Consider the following 27,378-nt stretch of genomic DNA (forward strand, 5'->3'; position numbering starts at 1 on the left):
ATCTAACTTCACTTTCAAAATAAAAATGAACTACGACCAAGTAACCTTCTCCACAACGTTTTTTCTCCTTAGGTAAAAGGCAGCTATGGAAGATCAGATACTCGACAAGCTCTACCGTCCCGAAACATCAAGAACATAAATAAGCAAGAGAGAGAATGAGGGACGAAGCCATAAACAGTATACGGTATTAGGGGTCAGGATGACGAGATCCCTGCGCAGAATCGACTGCGCATGGCGTAGAAGAACTACAGTCAATTCATTCAATTCGAGATTCATCGGCTCGTCTCTGACCACTCACGAGAAATCGGAGATGAAGATGAGACCGGGCGGGAAAGAAGAAGTCTTTGGCTTGGCCAAGTTGGCTAACGGTCCTTTTCATTTGGTTCCCTCCCACGCGAAAATTTTCGCAATTGCTAGCCATAAATGGGTGGTCCGTCCTCCTCTTGAATCAATACACTCCATTTCACTTTCATTACAGAAAGATTTTGTTATTTTTTGACAACTGGGGGCCATTTTTTCTGTTTTAAGTCGTGGCTAATATGTTTCCATAAAGGTTTTGAGGTTTACTTAAATAATCTGGCTAAGCATGTTGAATACCCACCGTAATGGCTTTGCAAGGTTATTTATCCCACGATAACAATTGAGAAGTGAGTAGGCCAGTCCGCCGTGCTGGCGACGCGATCGAGGAAAGCCTTTTCCGTGAACTCACGCGCAGAAAGATCTTTTTGTTCGCAATCGCTGGGACCTGTTAGCACTGTCGATTATTTCGCCATCTCCAATAAATTATGATTGAAATTTGCGTATTTTAGTATACTGAATTATTCCATCGAAAATCTCGACACGAGTTCGACCGAAATTCCCGTAATCATCATGTTTACTGATTTATCCCTTACAGCTATGAATGGAGGACCGAATATATGCGATTTTGTGCACGCGACAAGTTTCTTTGTTGGGACGAAGACAAGAGCCAAATTGGGTCCGCCCACGTGGTGGGTTTGAGCGAGGATTGATGGTGGGGAATCAGACATGCCCTGTCGCCCTACTTGGTCGACTACTCTAGCTAGAGAGTGCGACTGGAAAAGGATCCCGCTCTAGACAACAGGAAAACACTTGAAATCGAATGCGTGCATATCTCTCCAAGCAAGGAAAATCCCTCGAATTTGCCGCCTTTCTCCTTTGAAGAGAACGGCTCCATGAAAATTCATAAAATTCTTGTCGCGTTCTTGTTGAGCGATGCTTCCTCACGTTGCTTTGAACTACTTTCAAAGGCATTTTAGACCTTGCCATCCAGTAGTTTCTGAAGCATCAGCATCAAATTTCTCGCGAGCGAAGAGAGAGAAAAAGTGTTTATGCCAAGACAAGAGAAACGCCTCCTGGGGACGTCTCCATTAATAACAGCGATGTATTGGAGGGAATTTGGTGGATGTTCTTTCCGCGATCTGTCGCCGGAGAAGCAGCCAAGAAATGGAGCTTTCGACGATTACGACTGGAAATGTCATACTAACGAAGCTCGCTGTCAACACAAATACCATTCTCATTACTAATCATCTTCAATTACCACCGCTGACCCAAGCTTATGCTAAATGTGCTTTCAGATTGTGTTGATTAATCAGTAGAAAAGGAGCTCCAAACTACGTAACTCGAATCGAGGTTTTCTTCCTACCGTCAATATTCCATCTGTTTGTGATAGAGAACGGATGGCCGCCAGGCTTTATGGAATACTCCCAGTTGTGGGAATTTCACGAAGTTGATGGGTGATGGTAACGTGGAATGGACTCCAAAGACGTACACATCATCGCTACCAATCGATGATTGCTTCGCGGGAAGAAAAGTTCGAGGACAGGGAAAAAATCTGGCGAGGGTTGGGAAGACAAGCGGCGGATACAAAGACCAAACTTAGGGATTATCAAGAAGGCGTTCTCTCTGAGCATTCGCTTGGAAAGATGATGTATTTTGTCTTAGCGACTGAGACTTCTACACCTCAATCCCCCGAGAAGAATCCTATTGACGCCTTTCCAGATACCCACGTGACGTGCAAATTAACATGTTCGTAAATCTGGAAAGATGAATAGATAGACAGATAGATAGATAGATAGACTTGTCAACTGATAAATGTGTACAAATATGTAACTATAGATAAATAGGCGGATGGATACACGAATATAGATAAAAGGCAGAAAGCTATAGCTTGTTAATACAAATAGATACATGTATTTAAGGAAAGCTAGTTCTATAGTCACAAGAAGGGAACTCCCTAACCTAAACGTGGTGGGATGGGAGCAATTCAGGGATGGGCGAACTGACAGGAAGTTTGTCGATAGGACTCCATGTAAAAAGTTTGGCGAAATACATATATCACCCTATGTATTAATGCTACTTCAGATGTAAAAATTATGGTCAACAATCTTTAAGGAACCTAGAAGAGTAGTTTTTTTACGAGTGACGGATAGATAGTTAAACAGAAGGATAAATAAATTAATTGACGTCTAGATATATGCGTATAAAGAGAGAGAGACACATAAATGTATCTCTACTAATTGAAAGATAGATATGTAGATAAGATAAGTTATACAAAAATAAATTAAAAAGATAATTTTAATCCAGAACACGGTAAGTTTTGGAAGAGTATGCTCTGTTCGCGAGTTAAATTCGGTCATCTCTAAGGTAGATGCGGAGGATTCATTGTTTGGATCCAGTCAGTGGGCACACCCGATGAGCTGACGAAGGCGACTAAGATGAAGTGGGAGTGCGTGTTGAACAGGAGCACTTGCGTCACGTTGCTTTTTAAATATGAGTGACGTGTTGTGCTCCATTACTGGCTGCGAGGGTCGGCAGCTTGACGAGCTCTTCCTGGTCAAATATTCAACCAATCTAACGCACAAGTTGAAATGTGTTGAATTTCCCTCTGTTTTAATCCTGAGATTAATCTAAAAAAAAGATACTCCATAGTTAGTTCTTGTCCTTGAACTGTGCTGCCGTTAGCCTTCGAATTTGAATGTTTCCCATGCTATTGGCCCGACATAGTATATATGTATGGACTGCTTATTGGGAACTAAAGCTCAAGATAATCCCAGGTGGGGTTTACTGTTTATAGTTTATCTAATATGCCCCACTGACCCGGTGGTAGACTACTAGACCTAACCGTAAGGGCTAGTCGGATGTTAGGTAAAGAAGACAGGCCCTACCCGTTGGTAGACTAATCAGACCCGGGTAAGAGAGGTCAGCTGGGTGGCAGGGTACAACTCGGCTCCTTAACTTCATTTAGTGATTTTTTTCGTTTATCTTTTTTATTAGGGTAATTCAGGCAATAAAAATTTTAATATTATGTTTACGTCGTATGTTTTTACGCCAATCCAGGTTAATAGATCAACACATATTTATAATTACTAGCTTTAAGAAAACAGCACTTATATTTATGAAAAATTGGGCCCAGTTTGGATAATCATGTTAAGAGTGATCTGAAGTTCTGGAAACTTTTACTCACCAAAATAATGAAGACAATGGCAATTCTGCATTTAAATCTGTCATTTTTTCTATGAGTCCACATCTCTTGATGATTGGTCGCCATTTGGTCTAATCAAATGGCTACACGCAGGCGGATATAAAAGCTAAACTACAAACCCCATAAAAATTCCAATAAAATAAAATAAATTTCATAAAATACAGAAGATATAATGTCAGAAAATTCATAAAATGAATATTCAAGCTCAGAAAATTATTTCTTTAAGAGTATCATGTTGGCAAATTGAAAAAGATGCCATCAGTCCAAAAAATCGGAATCTCACTCTTAAATTAGTTAATTATTTTTTCTTGATAATACACATTCATAATCATGCTATTGTAGATAAATATGTAAATCTCATGATATCAATCTAATATTTAGAGTGTTATCAGAACCCCAAACTTAAATCTTCATTAGTCTCTTAGCAATAATCTTGAATTTCCGTGGATTGTCCACTCCCGTAGTAAACCTAAAAACATGAGCATGAAGAGTAAAATATGTTATGTCTGTAAGTAAGCTACAGCACACATGATAAAATACCCCATGGTTTTTGAAATAACTGGTATTCCTAAGGAGGGAATACTATTTCTTGTTGGTTATGATACAATAATCTTGTGGATGCTCTCACCTTTTTTCCTATTTAGGTCAGTCATTCCCATGTGGTGAGTACTTATCATTTAGGATTCCCCACTAACATTCCTCCTACCTGAAATTTAAGGATGGCCTACTTTCTGGTTTTGCTCCAGCACATAAAATCAACTATGAATAAATGAAACATGTGTTGGTGAAGCTCCCATCTTACAATGTGAAAAGAGCAAGAGAACAATGGATGGCTCAAAATAATGGGTAAAATAAGTAAGAGATATACAGATAAATAATTCTTAAACTGCGGAGCATAATACAACAGAAGGATGTAGAGAAAAAGCGGATAAAAAATAATCCTTAAAAAGTGGATAATATAGGCATCCATCCGCCGAAGTGAGGGATAATAAATGTGCTAATCAACAAATCCAGTACAATCGTGATAATGTCAATGCTGCCAAAACAACTAAACTTATATTTTTCTTTTTAATATGAAAATTATTGAAAGATAAGATAAGTGGATATTTTTTATTCCAAAGATAAGGAAATGTTGATCACATAAATATTCTTTATAGAGCTCATCCCGGACTAGCAAGAAAATTTTAGAATCGATTAAGAAGATGTAGATAAAAAAGAGGATGATAATAAGGAAAATATATCAGAATGAAAAATGATATCACAAGGATAAAGAAGAGAAGTATTTGGTAGTAAAGCATAACATAAGTAATTGGGGCTTATATAGGATGGATGGGTTCCAATAGAAAAAAAGTGACAGTATGTGAAATGGTGTGAGGTAGGCCAGGACAAAGGAAAATTATTATAAAAATACAGGTTTCAAAGATAAAGGTGAGTCTGTGCTTAGAGATTCAAATAGATGATCACACATTCCCCAAATGATATTCAAATTAATGGAGATCCTAAAACTAAATAGGACCAACTAGTTGAAGGTGATATGATGGGCGGCTCACTCATCACTCAAAGAAAATAACATGTCTTAGCCAGTCAAGAGAGGACCACATGAGTCTAGATCATGGCTCATATCATCAAGGGATGCACTTGATATGTCATAAGTGCCTACCCACAATACTTTTGTTATAAGGATGTGGGGTGAATGGGTTTTCTAAGGTGGATATTATTAAATTCACATCAGTGATTTTTTATAGGTTCATAATTTAAGAAAAAAATTAATATTTTTTTGCAAGTTTACCCCAAAACTTGAATGATGCAAGGATAAGAATAATTTGGAACTATTGAATGCAGTTTTTTCGCTCACATTTTCAAAAATGCATCGCTTAAATTAAGAAAAAATTAAAGAAAATAATGGCAAAGCATGGTTCCTTTCTCCTTTCTCCTTTCTCCTTTCTCCTTTCTCCTTTCTCCTTTCTCCTTTCTCCTTGAATCCTTGAATCCTTGTCTATTCAACTTATCCCTTCCTTTTCAGAATCCTGAAAAATTAAATCGCGCGAAAGAGATGTGAACAGATCATATTACTTACATATTAATAGCCATTTATTCAGTTCAAAATACAAAAATGAAAGTCGTTGCCAAGTCAGTATTCAAGATATGACTAAATAATTAGACATGTCTAATAAAATGAAATCAGTATTCAAGATATGATCAAATCAGTGTTCAAAAAATTAAAGTCCTAGAAGAATGTCTAATAATTAGAGATGATTAGATAATGCAATATCAGTATTCAAGATCATCATGAAGGTTCACCATAGCTTCCCTACATTGAGGTTCCAAGTCCAAGTACTGCTTCACTCTCTGTCCATTGGCTTAAAACTATCAAACTTCCCTTGGATCTGAAATCAAAATAACTCCATAATCAAACATTTAAGCAATAATAAGTGAACCATCTCATTGACTTGTAATCTTCCCTAGAAATAAAATAAAATGTTAATTATAAAGCTAAATCTTTTTATTCTCCTTAAATTTCCTTCTATTCTAAAATTCTATGGGACCTTTTGATTTATGATTCATTTCTGAACTACTGAAGCTCCTGCCGCTAGAGCATAATTTTTTTCCCTACATCTTCCAAAGTGAGATTTAACTCTTTAATTGCCTAATAAGCTCGATGTTCAATATGTCCTTGAATGTGGCATGAGTTTCCAAATACCATGCTATAATGGGGCATTCTAATTAGTTCCTTATAGGTTGTTCTCAAAGGCCATAATGCATTGGGTAATCTTTCACTCGAGTCTTTATTATCCAGTCATATTATATATTTTAAGGATTTTGTTGATTTCCTGATTCCGAACTTCAAACTGAGAATTGAGATGAGGATATTTTGGAGTTTTCTTGTTATGTTAAACCCCGTAAGAATCATGTAAAGACCTCAAATGTGAATTTTTGAATGACATTCACCATCACTAATTGTGGGTCTGTGACATTGATTGGTCCAAACTAAGGGGTAAAATTTGATCTTAAGTCATTTGTAAGGATAGTTAAGTACCAATCAACAATTTTATTTCCTTACTAATAGTATTTTAGTAAGGGTCGATCCCTCAGGGAGCTAGGTAGCTAGTTAGGATGAATTTCAATTAGTATTGCAAGTTCAAGATTCATATAAACCTTTTTTGTAATGTTTTTAGTGATTAGGAAGGTTAATGTTCAATTAATAAGGATGATATGAATTTTACCAAGTGTGAAAACATTTCCATAGAAAGATTAGATTGAGAATGATTTTTGAGAATTTTTTCAGAATTGTTTATCGTCTCTAGAGAGAGATAAAAAATTCTGAATTTAATTGAGTGAGAAAAGGAGAGGAAGAGAGAGATAGCGCACAAGCTTGGGCGCTTCCGCCGCTGTTTGTGCGCTGGGCTTCGCCGCTCCGCCGCTGGTCGCGCACGCGGAGGTCCTCTCACGTGCGGTGGACCAAAACAATGATATCTGGAGTTCCAGATATCGGTTTGACACGTGTTAGTAGGCGTTGGAAAGCTTGAGACGTTGGCTATCTGCCCTAAGGATAGCCAAGAAGCTTAAGAGAATTCTAAAAGGAGATAGGGTGCGAAGAAGCACGTAACCTTTTTGTCACACCCCAAAGGGCCCAAGGTTGTTGCTCCAGCTCCCTACCAACTGGCTTCAAGATCCAGGACGCTTCTAGAAGACTCCTTGCAGCTGCTGAATGAAGGTGGACCCAGGAACAAGCTCAAGAAAGAAAGAAAGTGAAGAAGACAATACTCAATTCTTGGATGCCCTCAAGGAGGGTGAGGGGGGCCCTTTTATAGGGTACATGTGTTTGTTCCAGCCATTCTTGGTTGTTGGATCATGGATGAATGTCCAGGATTGAGTTATTGAGGCCTCGATCCAGGTGATCAGACCCCAACCAACCAGATTCCAACTGGCTATAGTTAGTTACAATAAACTCTAACCAATGGGAAGGGAAAAGAAAGAGTTTGTTAGAGTTAGTTACAACTCATCCCTAGCCCTTGGATTTGAGCTTGAATGGATGGATGGATGGGTTCCACCTCATAAATCCTGGGCTGAATCTCAACCCTGGGCTCTCCTCCAACCAGGATCTGCCAGCTGGAGTCACCCTCATGTGCCTTGATCAACCTGGAAGCCTCCAAGGACGTTGTTCATTGCTCCTTTTGACTTGAAATTTTGTCCCAAGCCTCAAGACTCCTGTCTTGACTTCCCCATAAGATTTGTAATTTTATTACCATCAAAAGTCAACCTTGACCTGAAGAGCCAACACACTAGGGGAATTGTTTGATTCATATCCCACTTGACTACACGAGTCAATTGGGGGTTAGAAATATCCCTCAAATCCTCTTAAAGGTAAATCCCAAAATCTGTAACTTGTGAAATGCATGTCAAAGCGTTGATGGAATCATTCATTAAGTAGAAAATGTAAGCTTTTTAATCATTGGGAAAGTGAAAAGGCGTGATCTCATTACTATGCAAAATAAGCATTTTTGGCAATGTTGTACTTACTTTTAGGATATTTAATATGAATAATGCATAGAAATGACTACCCTTATTTGAGTTTATCAGACATCCAATATGAATAACATATGTAAATTCAAAAAAGTCCACACTACTTTGTGATCATTTCTTGAGTGGAAATCGCCTCCAAAAACTTAGGCACATAATCCACATTGAATATATATATATATTCATGTACATATGATGGTGGAAATGTCCCATAAAATCCATGCCCCACGAATTTTTTTCTTCAAATTCATTGGTTAACTTTAGGGTGATTACATAATTATTTTTTAAGTTTCAACATACATAGAGATTTCAAGAAAATTTTACAAAAGTCAAATGAATCTCTAAATAAACTAAGTAAAAAACTAAATTGAAGAACTTTGAAAAGAGTAATTTTTTGAAGAGAAAAACCCATCAAAAAATATGGAAAGCAAAACTCGAAAGTATTTCTTATGCTCTTATTATAAAAATTATAATTTTGATTTATTTGCAATAGACTTACAGTTAAACATATTTTCACATTTTATTGCCATGTTCTCTCCTTTTATTCATTTTTTTCATTTCTTGGTTTTTTAATTTTGATTTTATGCATTGATCTTAGAAGCTTAAGATGTTTCCTAGAAGACCACTACAGAACTCAAAACAAAGAATGATGATGTAATTAAAGATCATATATTGGTTGGGATGCCTCAAAGTGAGTATATAAATGATATTTTATAGCATTAAGGGCAATGCATTATTCCTGCTAGGGATGAGTTTCATGTGCTATATTAAATTTTAGTTATTTAATATAGAATGGGGGTATTTGTTTTCTCTAAAGGTTTAGATTTTGATATCCAAACTTTTAGAATACATTCGATCTTGATTATGATTTTAGATATGAAACATTCAATTGGTCTATTGATGACTCCAAACTGATAGTGATAAATATGTGCATTTCTACCTAATTTTTCTACTTGTTTATCTTTATCTGCATATACTATCAAAATTTATGTTAAGTTGTGAAAAATCATGAATAAAATCACTTTTTTCTAATTTTCAGTTAATTATTGTCATTTGTGGGACTAACCCCACTTAACTCAATGAGTTAAGTGGAATGAATCTCACTCTCTTGTTAGTTTATGTGGAAGATGCAGGAATTAGGTGAAACTTTGATGACTAAAGGGGATAATTAAATGAAGCAATAGCTATTTGGCCCAAAGGAGCAGGCCCAGCCGTGACCCTTGGCCAAGAAAGGAGGCCCAAATCAAGACAGCTCGCTCTAGTTTAAAGGCCCACTAAAGAAGCTCCTTTAAGCCCACTATGAGAGGCATCTCGGGCCAAAGAAAGGAGGGCAAGGGGAACGTCCAGTCATGATTATTTATGAGCATTTAAGGTGCTTGGATGATGATTGTAGGACATCCAAGCCAGGGAAGAAGATCTAGACATTCAATCCATAAATCGTCCAAGGGTGGAGACTTAAAGATACACCTTTAATGCTAATTAAGGAAAGAATTCTTGAACATCCCTGGGGTATTTCAAAGGTATCAATGCTGATTGGAGGACCATAATGGACGTGGATCATGACCCATAAAAGAAGATCTGGCCATCCAATGTATTAAAAATCCAATGGCTCTCATTTGCTCTCTCTCCCTATAAAAACCCCTTTACCCTATTGTAATATTCATTTTGTGATTCATCCAAAGTAATGTTTGGTGGCCTAAGTGCAATTGAGTCATAGATCCATTCATCTTAGTGAGGCAGGCTGAGCAAGAAGATCCAGGGCTGAAGAAGCTGGTGGAAAGGAGAAGAAGTCCCTTGGGCCTTGGAGGGTGTGACAAAGGGGTTACCTTCTTATTTCTTCTTTTAACTCTGAACTATTCATGTTTGTCTGTTGGTTAGTGATGCAGGACGGACGCAGTCCACGTCCTGCGGCGGAAGCGTGAGGTCCGTTCGTCCCTCTCGGGGACGTTCATCTTGGGCGGCACGCCCGCCTTGTCGGTGGGTGTCCCGGAAAGGTCCTGCGCGGGGCCTCAATTCGTAGAAGCCGAGGGTCACCGTTCTCCACCAACGCCACGGGTCGCCGTAGAGGCATTGGTGGGCCTGACAACCGGTGGGCGGATAGGTTCAGCAGGCCGATAGCAATGGCGACGCGGCGAGCGCGCGCGCGGGCGGCGACGCGCAGAGCCGCGCGGGCGTGGCGGCGGCGGCGCGCGGCGGCGCGGCGTGGCGCGGCGCGCGAGGCGGCGTGGCGCGAGGCGGCGGCGCGACGCAGGGCGGCGTGGTGAGGCGCGGGACGGCACGACGAGGCGCGGCGCGGGTGGCGCGCAGGCGACGCGGACGCGCGCTGGTGGCGCGAGGCTCGCGGCGGCGCTGGCGGCGCGCGGCGGGGGCTGCGGCGGCGGCGGCTGTGCCCGCCTAGGGTTTTGTCGGGTGAGGCCTACGGACAGGAAGGGGGGGGGGGGCGTGGAACGGGACGGGCGGCCAAGTTTGCCCCGTTCCGTTCCGCCCTACACTCACTCACCTTCTTTTCTTCTTTCTTTCTCTCACGGGAACGGGACGGACTTCTTTTCCAAAAATTAAACAAGACATAAGATGGAACTGGGGCCCTCTCCGTCCCTTATGTAGGGAGGGTAATGGGCCCTAAGAAGGGATCATAAGAGGGGGAACCCATTAGGAAAGGGTCCCCTCTTAAGCCCACTAGTGCATGGCTTATTTTAACATGAAAATTTAGCTAAACCTAGGAATTAAACTAGATATTAGAGGAAAGAAAATACCTAGATAACTGAGGGCTATGCCATCAGTTAGTCTTGGAGCAGCTAGCCAAAATCCAGACGGTTCCAGCGCATTCGACCACACTCAAAAAAATTTTCTAGAGTGAAGTTAGTGCAAACCCATTTTTTTCTCTCCCCCGCCAAGTCACTTGCCCCATTTAGCATCTGGACTAAGCCAAATTTTGCCTAAGTCCAGAGCGCCAGACTCTTTCATTTTTTATTTTATTTTGGCTTTAAAATATTCCTTCAAAAATCCCAAAAATTCTTTTTCTGCCTACTAATACTTTTATAAATATTTTAATTTTATTTAAAATTTCTTTGCTTATATTTTTATTAGTTATTTATCTTCATAGGTAGTAAACCCACTTCTTAAATTCATAAAAAATTATAGGTAAAGTACAAATTCATTAGAATTAACCATTGCTCCCTATGGATCGACCCTTACTCTCGCTGGCTAGTAAGTTTATTATTAATTTTGTTGTTTTAATTCAGATAAACCTATGACACTATTTAGTGATGTTAAATCATCACTAATTACCTCTAAAATCTGAGTTATCAAGTGGCACCGCTGCCGTGGAGCACAGTGACTTTATTTAGGGAATTTGTATTTTGTTTTCCTCTTTTGGTGAAGTTGAGGGCATATAACCCTTAACAAATAATACTTCTAACTTCTTCTTTGGAGATTGACGGTCTTAACAAGGTTAAAGGCTGGGAATAGTTCTGAGGAAGATCTAGACACTCAATATCCTGCCCTTCCAGTAACACTTGCAGCTCAAGATAAAGAAGAAGTCGATATGGTAGAAGATGGTCAGCCACAACAAGGTAGGAGAAGGACGATGCTGGACAGATCTACTCCGTCAAGAAGTCTAAGGCAAACTGGCATCAACATCAAAGTAGGTGAGGGGCTATGTTTAGGTATGACAATGCCCTACTTAACTCTCTCCGTGAATTTACTCGTCATTCTTCTCAAAACCCATTAGAATTTCTTGATGATTTTCACATTCGATGTTCCTCTCAAAATAGTCCTGGTTTAACTACTGAAGCATTAAAAATGAAATATCTTCCGCTTACTTTGAAAGATTAGGCTTTTTCATGGTGAAGAAATTTAGGGATAACATTTAACTCGTGGGAAGAAATGCAGAATAAATTTCTCCATAAATTTTATCCCCTTTCCAAAACTAATTTTTATAGAAAATAAATTCAGAAATTTTATCCTCATGATCATGAAGCATTTAGTGAAGCATGGGAAATGTTCAACGAATTAATCCAAAAATGCCCTCACCATGGAATAGAAAAATGTTAGCTAGCTGAAATTTTTATGAATCAATTCCTGATATTTTTAAAAGCAAAGTGAATCAAATAGCTGGTGGCTCATTCTATATGGCTTGTCAGGATGAATTTTTTGATCTTTTGGAAAGGGTGGCTGAAACTGACTTACAGGTAATTGGAGCAAGTCAAAATGGAGGAAATGCCAACCCAAAACGAGGGAGAGGGCTACAAGTAACTTCAAAGGAAGATGATCCTCATGAAAGGATAAGAGAAAACTACAAGAAGCTTGAACAATTGACTTCTACTCTAAATAATGCTTTTCTCCCTAACTCATCCCTTGTGAAAGCAAATATTTGTTCTCTATGTTCTAGCAGAGATCATGAGGATGGAGCATGCCAACTGGGAGAGGAGGAGGTGCATGTGTTGAACTACAACCAGCAGCCTTGGGGAGGACCAAAGAGGCCCATCTACAACAACCAAGAAATCTACTCCCAAGGGACCAAGGCACCTTGTCAGCAATGAGTCCAATTTCAGACCCCACCACAGTAGCCTTATCAAGCAGCTGCACAAAACCAAGTACAAGATTTGTTTACTCTAACGCCTATGATCTCTCACATAATAGAGCAACATAATCGAATGCTAAGGGATGAAATGGAGATGCGCATGCGAGCCATGATGGTAACACATACAAAGATAATGATGGACGCTAAAGAGCAGATGAGACCAATTTTGGAGAGCTTGAAGCAAAGGAAAGCTGACCATTGAGGTAAGGGAGTTGAATCCAATTCACACTCGAGTCAATTTCCAACCCAACCTTCCATCAACCCCAAGGACTTATGTCATTTACAAGAGCAAATCCTATATCATGACAATGAGGAAGATCTTGAAGCAATTCAAGCCATTTCAAAATTGAGAAATGGCAAGGAACTTCAAGATCCTTACCAAGGCAAGGAAAAAACAAAATTGGATGAAAATAATTCGAGAAGTAGAGGCTCCATCACCTAGTGTAGAACCCCTACCTTCAAGCTACACCCCTCCCATTCCTTATCCGTCGGCCTTAAAACCCCATAAGTCTTCTTCTAAGTATGAGTATAGACTCTTAGAGAATTTTAAGAAAGCCACTATGTCAGTAGCCGTAGAGGACATGATTAAATGTGCACCTTCTTTAAAGAAATATTTTAAGGATTCATACACACCTAGGAAAACCAAGGAGGTAGTTAAACTTTCTGAAAATGCCTCTCGTATCTTACACTCTGTTCCAATTAAAAAGAGAGATCCAGGAGCTCCTTTTATTACATGTTAAATCAGTGAAAAGACTTTTACTAGAGTATTATTAGATACAGGAGCTAATATTAGTATTATTCCAAAAGTTTTACATGAGGAATACTGTTATGGGGAATTAGAGGAAATCTGCATGCATCTATTGCTAGCTGATGGAACAATTAGATAGCCAAAGGGTAGATTATCTGATGTGATGATAAACGTTGAAAATTGTGAGATCCCTATCGATTTTATTGTAACTGAGGTCAAGGTGAAAGGGATCTAAGTTTAGCACCTATCATCCTAGGAAGGCCCTTCTTAGTGACAGCTAGAACAATCAAGGCGTAGACCTTTGCGCAGGAATGCCGCCTACTTTGGGGACTTACACACATCCTAACACCTTTCTTTTAGGCCTTCCACATTTGTCTCTTGTATTTTACCCTTAAATTATTATTTTCTGACCACGCACATGCCATTGATACACGTTTGGTGTTCAATGTTAAACAACATAAGATTGCACAACTCTGGGCTCATTCATGACGAATATTAATGGAGAAGTCAAGCACTAAGTAGACACCTTGTGTGAGAGAGCATCCTTTATTTGAAAGATACGAGGCTAACTTGTTCACTGATAGCTGTGAGGTCAAACCTGTTTATCATAAAATAACCGCAAGAAAAGCCTTGGAATGAATGCACGACAACTCATCTATTTAAGATTGTTCATCATTTGGAACTCTATCCTTATATTTTTCTTCCAACTTCTCTTGGCAAAGAGTGACTTGGATCTATAAGAATCCATGAGTCCATGCTTGAGTGCCAAGAGTGAGGGATGGAGATTTGTAGTGAGAGTGTAGGGTATCGAGAAGGAAAATATCAAGCTGTGAATAGGTGCAAATTATCTTATAAATATCAAGCATAAGTCATAATTATATGCATCAAAATTTCCAAGTTTTCATGGGGGGGGGGGTTTTATGTTCTCTCTTTCTCTTTGTCTCCTGGTGATATCCTCCAATATCCTTCACTCCTTTTTGTATCTCTGTTAGTTTTTATTATCTATACATCATTCCCTCCTCTCTCTCTTCATCAGATGTGGATGATGGAAATGTAATCTGATCAATCAGACCTGTCAATCACTCGTAGGATGTACTTTTAAGGTGTCTGAAAATGAGATTTGGTTCCAGTTTGAACTCACCAATCGTTGGTTTTTTAGGAACTATTTCCTTTTCTAGACTCTTTATCTTTTCTTTTTGGTGTGTTTTCCTTTCCATCCTAGTGCTATATTGACTTTTGTAATAATCATCCTTTTATAAGTTATTTTAGGTCATTTTCTCTCTCTCTTCTTCCTACTACAAGTGGTAATGCCAGATTGTTATCATAGAAACATAACAAAGATAATAGTATTAATTCCATAGTTATACTTATTTGATTTTATAACAATGGACCTTGTCTCCTTCACATTATTAATGAGACATCTGATGTATAATAAGAAGAATCTGACACATGGATTATTCATGTCTAACGAGGGTTTTCTTAAATATTTTTCCATTTTGTCAGATTTATTATAATATGTTAGTATGATGTATGATGGGCTTTGATTGTTTGCTTGAAAACAAATTTGTATGCAGAAAAACATTAAAGAATACTCAGGATTATCTATAAAATTTTACATAATCTAATGCCACTTGACTTGATCTTTGGGAGGGTCTCTTCAAGCCGTTTACATGTCTGGCCGCTAAACATATTGATACAATTGCTGTGATGATGGATTCCCTATTTTCTTGACTTCTTCAAGATTTTGTAGATCTTCTCACCATATTCTATAATGTGGAGTGAGTGGATTTCAAAGAAATATAATAAAATGCATATATGGCTGGCATTGACACCTAAAATGGGTACCCCTCTAGTACGACATATTAAAGGAGATTTCATAAAAGTTCTTAGACTTGAAGTATATCAACCGATGTCTATAGATCATATGCATGTGACCCTCTAGGTCCATCTATCAGCAACGCCGCTGCGGGGGCCCCTACACAATGCCGGCACTAGCGACTTCCTCTGAGCACCTCCTAGGTACACTCATGTATGTTTTTTTTACTGCACCATGGGCGTTGACGAGTAGGATCCAAGTATAATTGGGATATTTATGCTCTCTCCACGTCTATAAGCGCTGATAAACAATCCACTACATATGTCCAGGGCACGGTTGGATCGGTCTACGGGCACAACAGCAAGGTTGGACGTACCCGACACCGTGTATTTTGCCAAAAAAATAAAAATAAAAAATAATTTTATTGACTGAATAACATTTATTGTTTAATCTTATTACTAACTACTTCAATATACAAATTAGTTAACTAAATATTGATTTAACCCGATTGATAGGTTCAGTTTCTAGCAAGTGGGGTGTGAAGCTACACATTGTGTTGAAGAAGATGCATACTAATTAAACTCTCTCATAGGACCATTACTATTATGAGTAATTGTTTCTGTATAATCCTTCGATATGGATAGTTTCTGGCTGTCAAGCCAAGCACATTGGCATATCCTTCATAAATTGATTCGAATAAATATTTACTCATTATTATTTGCGTATGATGTTAATAATGAAGTCATTGAACATATGCACTGAGGTTGCAAATTACGATGAGTTCATGATATAATGATCCAAGGAACATCATGTCTAGGATGTCTCGACCCGTAAGACATCCAAAGATTTTCAAAAAAATTATCACATTTTCATCACCTGTCCTAGAGTTGTCCTCCCATCCTCTCCTGTCACTAGACAGCATCCCCACTATTGGAAATAAAAGGACATTATTCACACAGTTAATATTTTGATTGTTTATTTTTTGACATTTTCTTTTTTTGGCAAAAAACATGGTGTCAGGTACGTCCAACCCTATAGTTGTGCCCGTAGACCGATCCAGTTGTGCCCTGGACGCCACCCAGGGGGCTTTTATATATAAAATGGAGCATTTATCAGCGTTCATATGTGTGGAGCGAGCATAAATATCCCACTTGCACTCGGATCCCACTCGTCCACGCCCATGTGCAGGAAAGGAAAAGATACATAAGTGATACCTAGCAGGTGCTCGGAAAAGTTCTCGCATGCCGACGTCTCACCCGGCCATGCTCCATCCAAGCGAAGGTGGGGAGCGGAGTGTGTGGTGCCCATGAAGCAGGGGTGTTGGTGGAAGTGTGCGCAGTTCACCTCGTTGTCGTGTGATGTCATAAGTCGTCCGATCAGGCGAGAGGTGGTGCGCTCCCACCTCAAGTGCTCCACGCAATCTGCCACTCTCGTGGGCCCTCCTTCGATAGGGTGGGATGCGTACAAAGGGTCGGCAAGCCGAGGCGTTCCACGCGATAGCTTCCCCTAGCGGTTGGAGGGAGTGCCTACCATGAAAGAAAAAAGAGAGGAAGGGTGTCGTGTGTGTACCGCGTGGTTGGCGAGGGCATCTGTTGACTGGTTGCCTTCTTGCAGCTGGTGACAAACACTGGTTGTGCGAGGGCGGCACCGCATGATGTCCCGCCATACACGATGTAGTCACCACTAGGAACATGTACCTGCACGAAGCATAACAACTAACACTTGTGAGTCCAATTCTACAACGATTCGGTGAAGGTTTCGTTCCTCACAGAGGAGTAAACCATCACGTATCGCCATAGCATCGGCTACTGTATTAGTTTGTAGGCCATAGAAAGAGAAAAATGCAAAGAGAATACTCCTTGTATTTTTTAACATTTTCAGTTCTCTCTCTCTCCATCTTCTCTCTCTCACACTCATGCTCTCTCTCTATCACGGACTTCCACTCTCGTACTCCCTCCCCGCTCTCTCTCCATCTCCCTTCCCCTCTTTCTTACTTCCTCCCTCTCTCTCTAGTCCGCTCTCTTGCTCCATCTTGGAGTCTCACTAAGGGACTCTCTTCCCTCTCTCTCTTTTGGACTCCCGCTCTCTCTCCATCTCCCTGTTCATCTCTCTTACTCCCTTCCCTCTCTTTCTCAAACTCCCGCTCTTTCTCTCCATCTCCTCTCTCCCTCTCGACTCCCTCCCCTCTTTCTCAAACTCCCCTCTCCCTCAGTCTCAGTCTCATCTATTCTACTCCCTCCCCTATCTCTTTCTCTTGGCAATAACTAGCTCTCGGTCTTGGTCTCTCTCTCTACCTCCTTTTCTATCTTGATCTCCCTCTCTCTCTCAAACTTCCTCTCCCTTTCTCTCAGACTCCCTCTCTTTCAGTTTTCCTCACCCTCTCTATTTTGCCCCTACCACTCGCTAACTCCCTCTCCCTCGTCCTCTCTCTTTCAGTCTCCTCCCCCTTTTGACTCCCCCTCCCTCATTCAGTCCCTCTTCCTCTTTTGGTCTCCCTTTCTCTCTCCCTCTCCCTCACTCAGAATCCCTCTTCCTCTTTCGGTCTCTCCCCTCCTCTCTAGCTCCCTCTCCCGCTTTTGGTCTTCCTTTCTATTTCCCTCTCTCTCTCTCAGGCTCCCTCTCCTTCTGGTCTTCCTCCCTCTATTTCTCTCTCTCCCCATCCATCTCCCTCTCACTTTCAGTCTCTCCCCCTTGTCTCTCTCTCTAACTCCCCTCTCCTATCTTAGAATATATCTCCCTCTTTCACTCTTGCTCCCTCTCTCTTGGACTCACTCTCCCTCTTTTGGTCTCTCTCCCTTGGACTCACTCTCTCTCTCTCTTTCAATCTCTCTCTTGGACTCACTCTCCCTCTTTCAGTGTCTCTCTTGGACTGTTCTCTCTCTTTAGGTCACTCTCTCCCTCTCTCTCCTCTCTTTCGATCTCCCTCCCTCCCTCTCTCTCTGTACATTTCTTATTATCCTAGATATAACACAATATTATTATTATCATTCATTATCCCTTTTCATCATTTAAAATTCCATCACCATCATCATCGATGTTGTCTTTCCCATCATGTCAGTTGTCCAAGATACTCTGTCACTACCACGTCATGCCTCACAATTATTTTGTCATGTTATTGGTCACCATCACCAGATTAAAAAACATCATTCGTCATTGTGTTAAATTACATGACAGATGACACTTGTCATTCCCTACTTTCTCTCTCGCTCTCTCCCTCTCCATCTGCCTCTCTTTTCATTCCCTACCCTCTTTCTCCCACTCAAACTGGCTCTTCCTCTTTTGATCTTCCTTTTTAATCTCCATCTCTCCCTCCCTCTCTCTTGGTCAAACTCTCTCTCTGTCTATGCCTCTTTTGATCTCCCCCTCTTTGTCTTGATCAATCTCCCTATCTCTTGGTATCTCTCCTTTTATTCTAAACATTATATACTTTTATTTTTAGTTTTCCTTTTTTCCCATTTTTAATCATTTAAAATTACATCACCATTGCCATCTGTGACACACATTCCATCACGTCACCTGTCTAAGACACTATAACACCATCACATCTCATGTCACATGAATTTCATCTGTCATCGTCACTGCATTAAAAAATGACATCTGTCACCAATCCATCACCATCATGAATGATGTGACAGATGACTTTTGACATTCCCTAAATTGATCACTAATTTTTAAATTCTTAAAATGAATATAAATATTCAGTGGATACTCAACATGTAAAATTGAACTATCTTGATAGAATAGTCCTATCCAATCCTACTTCTACGAGAAGTATGGATGATCTTGTGGCCATTGGTTTGAATAAAATAAGGAAAATTGGTTGGTGTTCTTTAGGGAAGGAGTTAACTGATTTGATCTGTATAAATCCCATAATAATAGTATATCTAACCGTCAATGAGGTTGTTTCATGTCACGGTTGTATGAGTGGTATGTTCAGATGAGACAGCAAGGAAATAACAAACTTGTTTTGACTAAGATGTAAAAGTATCAAATCATGGGATTTAAACATGTCTCAGTTCAGACATAGAAAGAATTACATGATGGTGATTAAATGGTCAAGATAGGACTGTACATCCATGATGGTGATTACATGATGGAGATTGACTTGAGAAAGAAGATGTATCAAATATCTGGTGAGGACAGTAGGGATATTGGAGAAGGTATTCTCAAATGACTCTCATTCATTACACATCAGTAGTAAATAAGTGACAGAGTATGGTTTGATGACAAACATACCCTACGAAATTCAGCAGTTTTATACAAACAAAGAATTATAAATCTACAATAAGTTATGATGGTCATGCTTTCATGAGAGAGAGTTCAAATACTATTATGTATCTTCTAGAGTAGGAGGAGTTCAAGTACTATTATGATGGTCATGCGTTCATGAGAGAGAGTTCAAATACTATAATGATGAAGAGAGAGAGAGAAGAGTGATAGAGAGAAATAGGAGCCAGCGAGAGGAAGCTAGAGGGAGACACGTGCATGTGTGTGAGAGAGTAGGAGAGAGGGAGGAACAAGCAAGAGAAAGCTTGAGGGAGAGGACAAAGTAAGAGAAAGCTAAAGGGAGAGGAGAGAGTGAGGGAGTGAAGAGGGAGAATGTGAGAAAAGAATAGTATATCAAGAGAGAGCGTGAAGAGTGAGTGAGAGAAAGAGAAGAGCAAGAGAGTGAGAGAATAATGATATACTGATGAAGAGAGAAAGAGAGAGACCATAGCAACAACGACGGAGGCATAGATGAACAATTGAGAGAGAGACAGGGACTTGAGAGGAAGAGAACCAATAACATTTTGATACAAAATTAATACAAAATCACACATTTGCATTGTACAACACTCAATATAGTGTGAGGAGCAATTTTTTGAGCAAGTGTGCAATTTGTGGTATAAGGCTCAAACTGGGCCACACATCACACTAAAATTTTATCGTTCACTTGAATTGTAATTCTCTAAGAATGGGTAAACTCCTTGCACGATAAGTTGGAGCACAAGTATGGAATATTTTTCCAACACAGGAACACCAGAACATGATTAAAAAGACAAGTTGATGTCGAACGTCGTCAAGACATCGTCCAATCGACACTGAGGATAGCGGCTCGGTATCGAATCAGGAGCTCGATCGGATGATGACGTTCAGCGTCGTCCGAGTAGTGCAGATGAGCAGGTATGAATGATGATGTGAATGGGAGAAAATCCTACGTGTAGTACGTACGAGTGCCGAGATGCGGTGTTGAAGTTCTAGAAATTGACGGGGTCGCTATGGGTGAGGTCAAACGGACCTCCCGAACCTCGCCCGAGAGGGTCGAGGGCGAGTACGTCACCGAATGGGAATGTCCCGCTGTTATGCTCACACTCGTCGGGCTCGCCCGACTCGTACCAGCCAGGTAAGACTCTCGTTGAAGTGTCGTCTTCTCAACCTGTCTCGCTCTCACCTATATCTAACCTGAGCGCGGAGGCAAATCGAAGATGCACTGAAGAAAGTAAGAGACAAAGGGTAGCGGGTAAGGGAGTACCTTCGTCGCGATGGCAACGGATACTTTGTATCAGCAAGATCAGGAGAGAACAGGTAGGCCGGGGGTGCCGTCCGTCGGAGGATGGAGCGATGCACCATGTTAGGCAGGAGTGGGGGCCTTGGCGCACAGCACGACCGAGCAGCATGAGCAGCACCGGCGGTGCGGTGGTCAGGTATGGCATGGGCGCGGCGGGGGCAGGGCACAGCGCGAGGTGTGGCAAGAGTGCGCGGTGTGGGCGGCGTCGAGCGCGACACGTGCGCTGCGCAGGCTCAGCGCGTGCACACGACGGGCAGCCTGCGGGCAGGGTGCCGGCAGGGCATGGCGAACGTTGCGACCTGGGCGTGGCGAGGTGCGGCGAGTCGCATTCGTAGCCCGAACGCTGGGCTGGCAGCACTATCGGCAGACAGCGGCGAGCTGTCCGCGGGAATGGCGAGCAAGGTCTCCCTCAGTATCGTGGGCCACGGGCCGCAAGGGGTGGCGGAGGTAGCGTGTCACGCACGCGCGAGAGCCCAGCAGTACGCGTCGAGTCTGGGCGGCGGGCGCGTTGACTGGTGGGGCAACCAGGAGACCGGGCGGTCATCAGCGTAGCAGTTCGTGCGGAGGCGTCTGCTAGCGGCCGAAAGACCGTCGGACGATAGCTGAAGCATTCGGGCGGCGGCAAACTCAGACGGTGGCCGCGGAGAAGCCGATGGCGGAGCAGCGGCGGGTCGGGCGGTGGCGGATAGGCCGGTGGCAGTGGATCTGGCAGCGGTTCTTCCTTCTCTTCCTTCTCCTCTCCTTCCTCTTCCTTCTTCTTCTCCTCCTTCTTCTTCTTTCTTCTTCTTTCTCCTCCACGAATGTGACTCTTGGTCTCCCAAAACGTTATAACTTTCAAATGAAAAAAATCAAGAGTACTTTGGGGGGGCGCCCACCCTTCCTTTATATAGGAAAGATGAACTAGGCCCCCCTTAAACTACAAAGGGGAAAAAGAAAGAAAAAAGAAACAAGAAGGGCTTGTAAGGCCCACTAAGGTAGGTGGGAGGGGAAGATATCCTCATATGGGTTCTTCCCCTCGCTACAACGATAAAACGATAAAGATGAAAAGCGAGGACGAGAAAATAGGAAACAGGTAAAACGATCCGAAGGTGGCGTGTCATCACGCCGTATATCTGAACCCGGGGTCACGCGTCGATGTTGCGGCTCATCGTGTTGGCTGGACACGTGTCGGTGGTGGGCTCGATGACGGTGCTGGCTCCTCGCGTGATGACCCTGCAGTGTCGGACGGTGCCGCGCCATCAATCCATCCGGGGTGGAAAGGACTCGACTCTGGCGAGTCAGGGTGGATGAACGGCAGCGGTGGAAGTAGACCTGGCCAAAGGCGCTGGAGCTCCTGCTCTAAAATCCAAGTGTCGTCCGTGCAAGTCTGTCCCGCCCAGCACACCAGGAACCTCCTCGATATCCCCTCACCTGCATGGTCAATTACCTCTTGCAGTACACAATCGATTGCCTCGTGCCTATCGGGTGAAACAATCGGGGGAGTGGTTGTGGCAAACTCACTCACGCTGATGGGGTCTAGAGAGGCTGGGTGTGGGGGGTGAGAAGGGGCCCGATACGGAGCTAGGTCCGCCACATTGAATGTAGAGCTTATTCCCCAAGTGGAGGGAATCTCGACGACGTACGCGTTGTCGCCCACTCTTCGGAGGATCGGGAACGGGCCGGCACTACGAGAATGCAGCTTCGTAGCGACCCCGGGAGAGCACCTCTCCGGCCTAAGTCTAACCATCACTAAGTCTCCCACGTCGAAATCTCTGGGTCGGCGATGCAAGTCGGCGGCTTGCTTGTACAATGCATTTTGCTGTGTGATCCTATCATGAATGCGATGATGTAATGCAGAAATATGCTGGGCAAATGCAAGACCGTCTTCAGAAACCCTAACATGCGGATCTATGGGAGTTAGGTCTAATCATCAACGGGGTGCCTGGCCGTAGGCGATCTCAAAGGGGCTCAACCCGGTGGTACGCTTCACCAAGGAGTTGTATGCGAACTCGGCGCGCGGTATGATAAGGTCCCACAACACGAGGTGTTCGCCAACTAGGGAACGGAGAAGGTTGCCCAAACTTCGGTTGACTATCTCCGTCTGACCGTCGGTCTGCGGATGGTAGGCAATCGAAAATTTGAGCTTCGTGCCCAAGAGGCTCCACAAGGTCTTCCAGAAGTAGCTTGTGAAGCGTACGTCACGATCGGACACGATCGAGGATGGCAGGCCGTGGAGGTGCACGATCTCCCTGAAGAAGAGCTGGGCGACCTTCACGGCGTCGAATGTCTTCATGCAAGGCACGAAGTGTGCCATCTTTGAGAACCTATCCACGACTACCATGATAGAGTCGTGGTGCCTTGCGGTGCGAGGCAATCCTAGGGTGAAATCCATGCTCACGTCGTCCCAAGGATGCTTGGGCGTCGGTAGCGGGGTGTAGAACCCGGCGCTCTTCTTGACCTGCTTGGCCAAGGCACATACGCGGCATTGGGCAACTATGTTGCCGACATCACGCTTCAGCGAAGGCCAGTAGAACTGGTATTCTACGTCCGCAATCATCTTGTCGCGGCCAAAATGGCCGCTAAGTCCTCCGGCGTGACACTCCCAAGTGAGGAAATCACGCAACGACGTGCGAGGCACGCATAACCTGTTCTTATAGAACAGGTATCCATCCGTGATGACGAAGTCCCTATAATCCTGGGACGGGCTTCGTCGGACCTCGGTGATGATCGAGCTGAAATCGGGGCAGCTGTCGTACCCATCTCGGACGGTCTCGACCCTAGAACTGTCACCTTCATGACGTTTAGCACTTGGGCTCTCCGGCTAAGGGCGTCGGCAATGACGTTGTCCTTGCCCTTCTTTTGCTTGATGACGAACGTGTAGTGCTGTAGGTACTCGACCCACCTGGCGTGTCGGTCGCTCAACTTCTGCTGCGAGTGCAAATACTTAAGCGCATCGTGGTCTGAAAAGAGGACGAACTCCGAAGATAGGAGGTAGTGCCGCCAATGCCGTAAGGCCTGTATGACGGCATAGAACTCCTTATCGTACGTGGAGTAACACAACTTGGCGTTAGTCAGCTTCTCACTGAAGAACTCGACGGGCCGACCTTCCTCGCTAAGGACGCCACCAATCCCGATGCCCGAGGCGTCACATGTGACCTCGAACACCTTCCCGAAGTCGGGTAGGCGAAGTACCGGCGCCTGTGTCATCATGAGCTTTATCTGCTAGAAAGCTCGTTCTACTGCCGGTGTCCAGGTGAACGACTCCTCCTTGAGGCAGTCGGTGATGGGAGCCGTGACGGAACTAAAGTTCCGTATGAATCGTTCGTAAAAGGTTGCGAGACCTATGAAACTCCTAACGTCGTGCATATTGGTTGGTGTCGGCCACGACGTGATGGGCCGGACCTTCTCCGGGTCCACGGCAACGCCCTGAGGGGAGACGATAAACCCAAGGAAGGTGACTTCCGAGGTGAGGAAGCTGCACTTCTTGGGGTGAGCGTATAACTGCTCGCACCGCAGGACGGTGCAAACCTGCCGGAGGTGGTCGAGGTGCTCGTCTGTTGATCGACTATAGATGAGAATGTCGTCAAAGTAGACAACTACGAATTTCCCTATGAACGCGCGTAGTACCTCATTCATGAGGCGCTGGAAAGTACTAGGCGCGTTGGAGAGGCCGAATGGCATTACTCTCCACTCATATAACCTGTCCTTATCTTAAAGGCGGTCTTCCATTCGTCGCCGGGACGACTCTGAACCTGATGGAATCCGCTCCTCAAATCTATCTTGGAGAAGATAGTAGATCCTACCTGATTGGTCCTAACTAAGGGGTACAATTTGATTGAGAGTCGTTTGTAAGGATAGTTAAGTACCAATCAACAATTTAATTTCCTTACTAGTAGTATTTTAGTAAGGGTCGATCCCTCAGGGAGCTAGGTAGTTAGTTAGAAAGATTTTCAACTAGTATTGCAAGTTCAAGATTCATATAACCTTTTTTGTAAAGCTTTTAGTGATTATGAAGGTAAATGTTCAATTAAGAAGGATGATATGAATTTTACCAAGTATAAAAAAATTTCCGTAGAAAGTTTAGATTGAAAGTGATTTTTGAGAATTTTTTCAGAATTTTTTATCGTCTCTAGAGAGAGATAAAAAATTCTGAATTAATTGAATAGAAAAAAGAAGAGGAGGAGAGAGATAGCGCACAAGCCTGGGCGCTTCCGCCACTGCTTGTGCGCTGGGCTTCGCTCCACTTGTGGAGGTCCTCTCACGTGCTATGGACCAAAACGACGATATCTGGAGTTCCAGATATCGGTTTGACATGTGTGAGTAGGAGTTGGAAAGCTTGAGACGTTGGCTATCTGCCTAAGTATAGCCGAGAAGCTTAAGAGAATTCTAAAAGGAGATAGGGTGGAAAGAACAGCGTAACCTTTTTATCACACCACAAATGGCCCAAGATTGTTGCTCCAACTCCCTACCAACTGGCTTCAAGATCCAGGACGCTTCTAGAAGACTCCTTGCACCTTCTGAATGAAGATGGACCCAGGAACAAGCTCAAGAAAGACACAAAGTAAAGAAAACAATACTCAATTCTTGGATGCCCTCAAAGAGGGTGAGAGGGGCCCTTTTATAGGGGTACATGTGTTTGTTTCAGTCATACTTGGTGGTTGGATCATGGATAAACGTCCAGGATTGATTTCTTGAAGCTTCAATCCAGGTGAACAGACCCCAACCAACCAGATTCTTTCCCCCCAGGTTGAATTTGGAGGGAACAGAACAAGTTGGTTAGAGTTGGTTAGAGTTTGTTACAAATCATCTCTAGCCCTTGGATTTGGGCTGGAATGTATGGATGGATGGGTTTCACCTCATGGATCCTGGCCTGGATCTCGACCTTGGGCTCTCATCCAACCAGGATCTGCCATCTGGAGTCACCCCCATATGTCTTGATCAACCTGGAAGCCTCCAAGGACATTCTAGAAGGTCTCATTCAAGCTCCTTTGCACCAAGCCTATCAATTGAGTCAGCTCCACTGGTCAGCGTGTATCTTTTTGATCTTTGCTCCTTTTGACTTGAATTTTGGTCCCAAGCTTTCAGACTGCTTTCTTGACTTTCCCATTAAATTTCGTAATTTTATGACCATGAAAAGTCAACCTTGACCTGAAAAGTCAACACACTAGGGAAATCGTTAGATTCATATCCCACTTCACTCAATGAGTCAAGTGGGGGTTAGAAATATCCCTCAAATCCAATTAAGAGTAAATCCAGAACTGTTTAACTTGTGAAATTCATGTCAAATCATTGATGGAAACACTAATTAAGTAGAAATGTAAGTTTTTTCATTTTTAGGGTAGTGAAAAGGCATGATCTCATTACTATGCAAAAACAAGCAGTTTTGGCAATGATGTACTTACTTTTAGAAGATATAAGATGATTAATGCATGGAAATAACTACCCTTATTTGAGTTTATCACTACCATCATGTAGAATAAGTCCTCGACTCGGGGAATGGGAAAACGGTACTTGACCATTATCTTGTTGATGGCACGACTATCGCAGCACATACGCCACGTGCCATCCTTCTTCGGAGCTAAGAGTGCCAAAACCGCACATGGGCTAAGGCTCTCCTGAATAAGGCCCTTCTCTAAGAGCTCCCTCACCTGCCGTAGTAACTCCTCGTACTTCGACGACTCCATGCGGTAATGCGGTAGGTTCGGTAGTGACGCGCCGGGTACTAGGTCGATTGCATGTTGTATGTTCCGCATTGGGGGCAATCCACCTGGTAGCTCATCCGGAAAGACATCTCCGAACTTCGATATGAGAGCCTCGACCTCTGGTGAACAAGGTGTAACTGGAGGAATGGTGGGAACGTCGAGGGTGACGGCGAGACGCAAGGGTGTGTCATCACCCTCGCGACCCAGGTCACGGGTGAACAAGGGGCCTCTAACGACCATTAACCCTACGGGTTCGGTCGCGGCCGGCTTGTTTGCCAGCTTCATGGCATATGGGTGCCATGTAACCTGCCATCCCTAGTACATGAACGAACAGGTGTTCGTACGCCCGGCTAAGGTGACATCGTGGTCATACAACCAAGGGTGGCCTAGGATGATGCTCCCCACTTTCATGGGAAGTACGTCGCAGAGGACGTCCTCGGCATAGGCGCTCACCTTCACCGGAGCGCGACATTGACGCTTCACTGGTAGTGAAGAAGCGTTGATCCATGAGACGTCGTAAGGGGTAGGGTGATCGATCGCGGCCAACCCTAGTCCGGTGACCATCGTATCGGAGATGGCGTTGATGCAACTCCCGCTGTCCACAATCAGCTTGCACGCCCTTCCATTGATCTTGACGTACGTATAGAAGATCGAGGTGCGGAGGGCCGCATCAACGAACGATGTCGGTTGTGGTGCAGCCGGCGGGGTCCTACCGGGGTTGGTAACCCGCGGCGATGGTTGCGCTCTGCTAGAGCCGGATGTGTCGACGGCGATGTTGGCCAACAGCCGGTTGGACACACGGGGTGCCACAGAGGTCTCGCGTGCCTCGATAATCTGTATGTACCCGACCTGACCATCGGGCTCCTCATACTCAAGGGCGTACTCCTCGTCTCCGTGGTAGTGATCCTCCTACGGTGTGTCTGCTCCATCGATGTGATCCTGTTCGACATCTCCGGCGTCGATCAGAAGTGTTGAGGAAG

At 43.1% G+C, this 27,378-nt stretch overlaps 1 pseudogene; it reads right to left on the bottom strand.

Moving 5' to 3' along the window:
- Positions 1-11,969: 11,969 nt before the first annotated feature.
- On the bottom strand, positions 11,970-12,063 carry LOC144714322 (small nucleolar RNA R71; annotated as a pseudogene).
- Between the last annotated feature and the right edge of the window lie 15,315 nt (positions 12,064-27,378).

This window comes from Wolffia australiana, chromosome 1, assembly GCF_029677425.1.
Source record: "Wolffia australiana isolate 7733 chromosome 1, ASM2967742v1".
NCBI lineage: Eukaryota > Viridiplantae > Streptophyta > Magnoliopsida > Alismatales > Araceae > Wolffia > Wolffia australiana.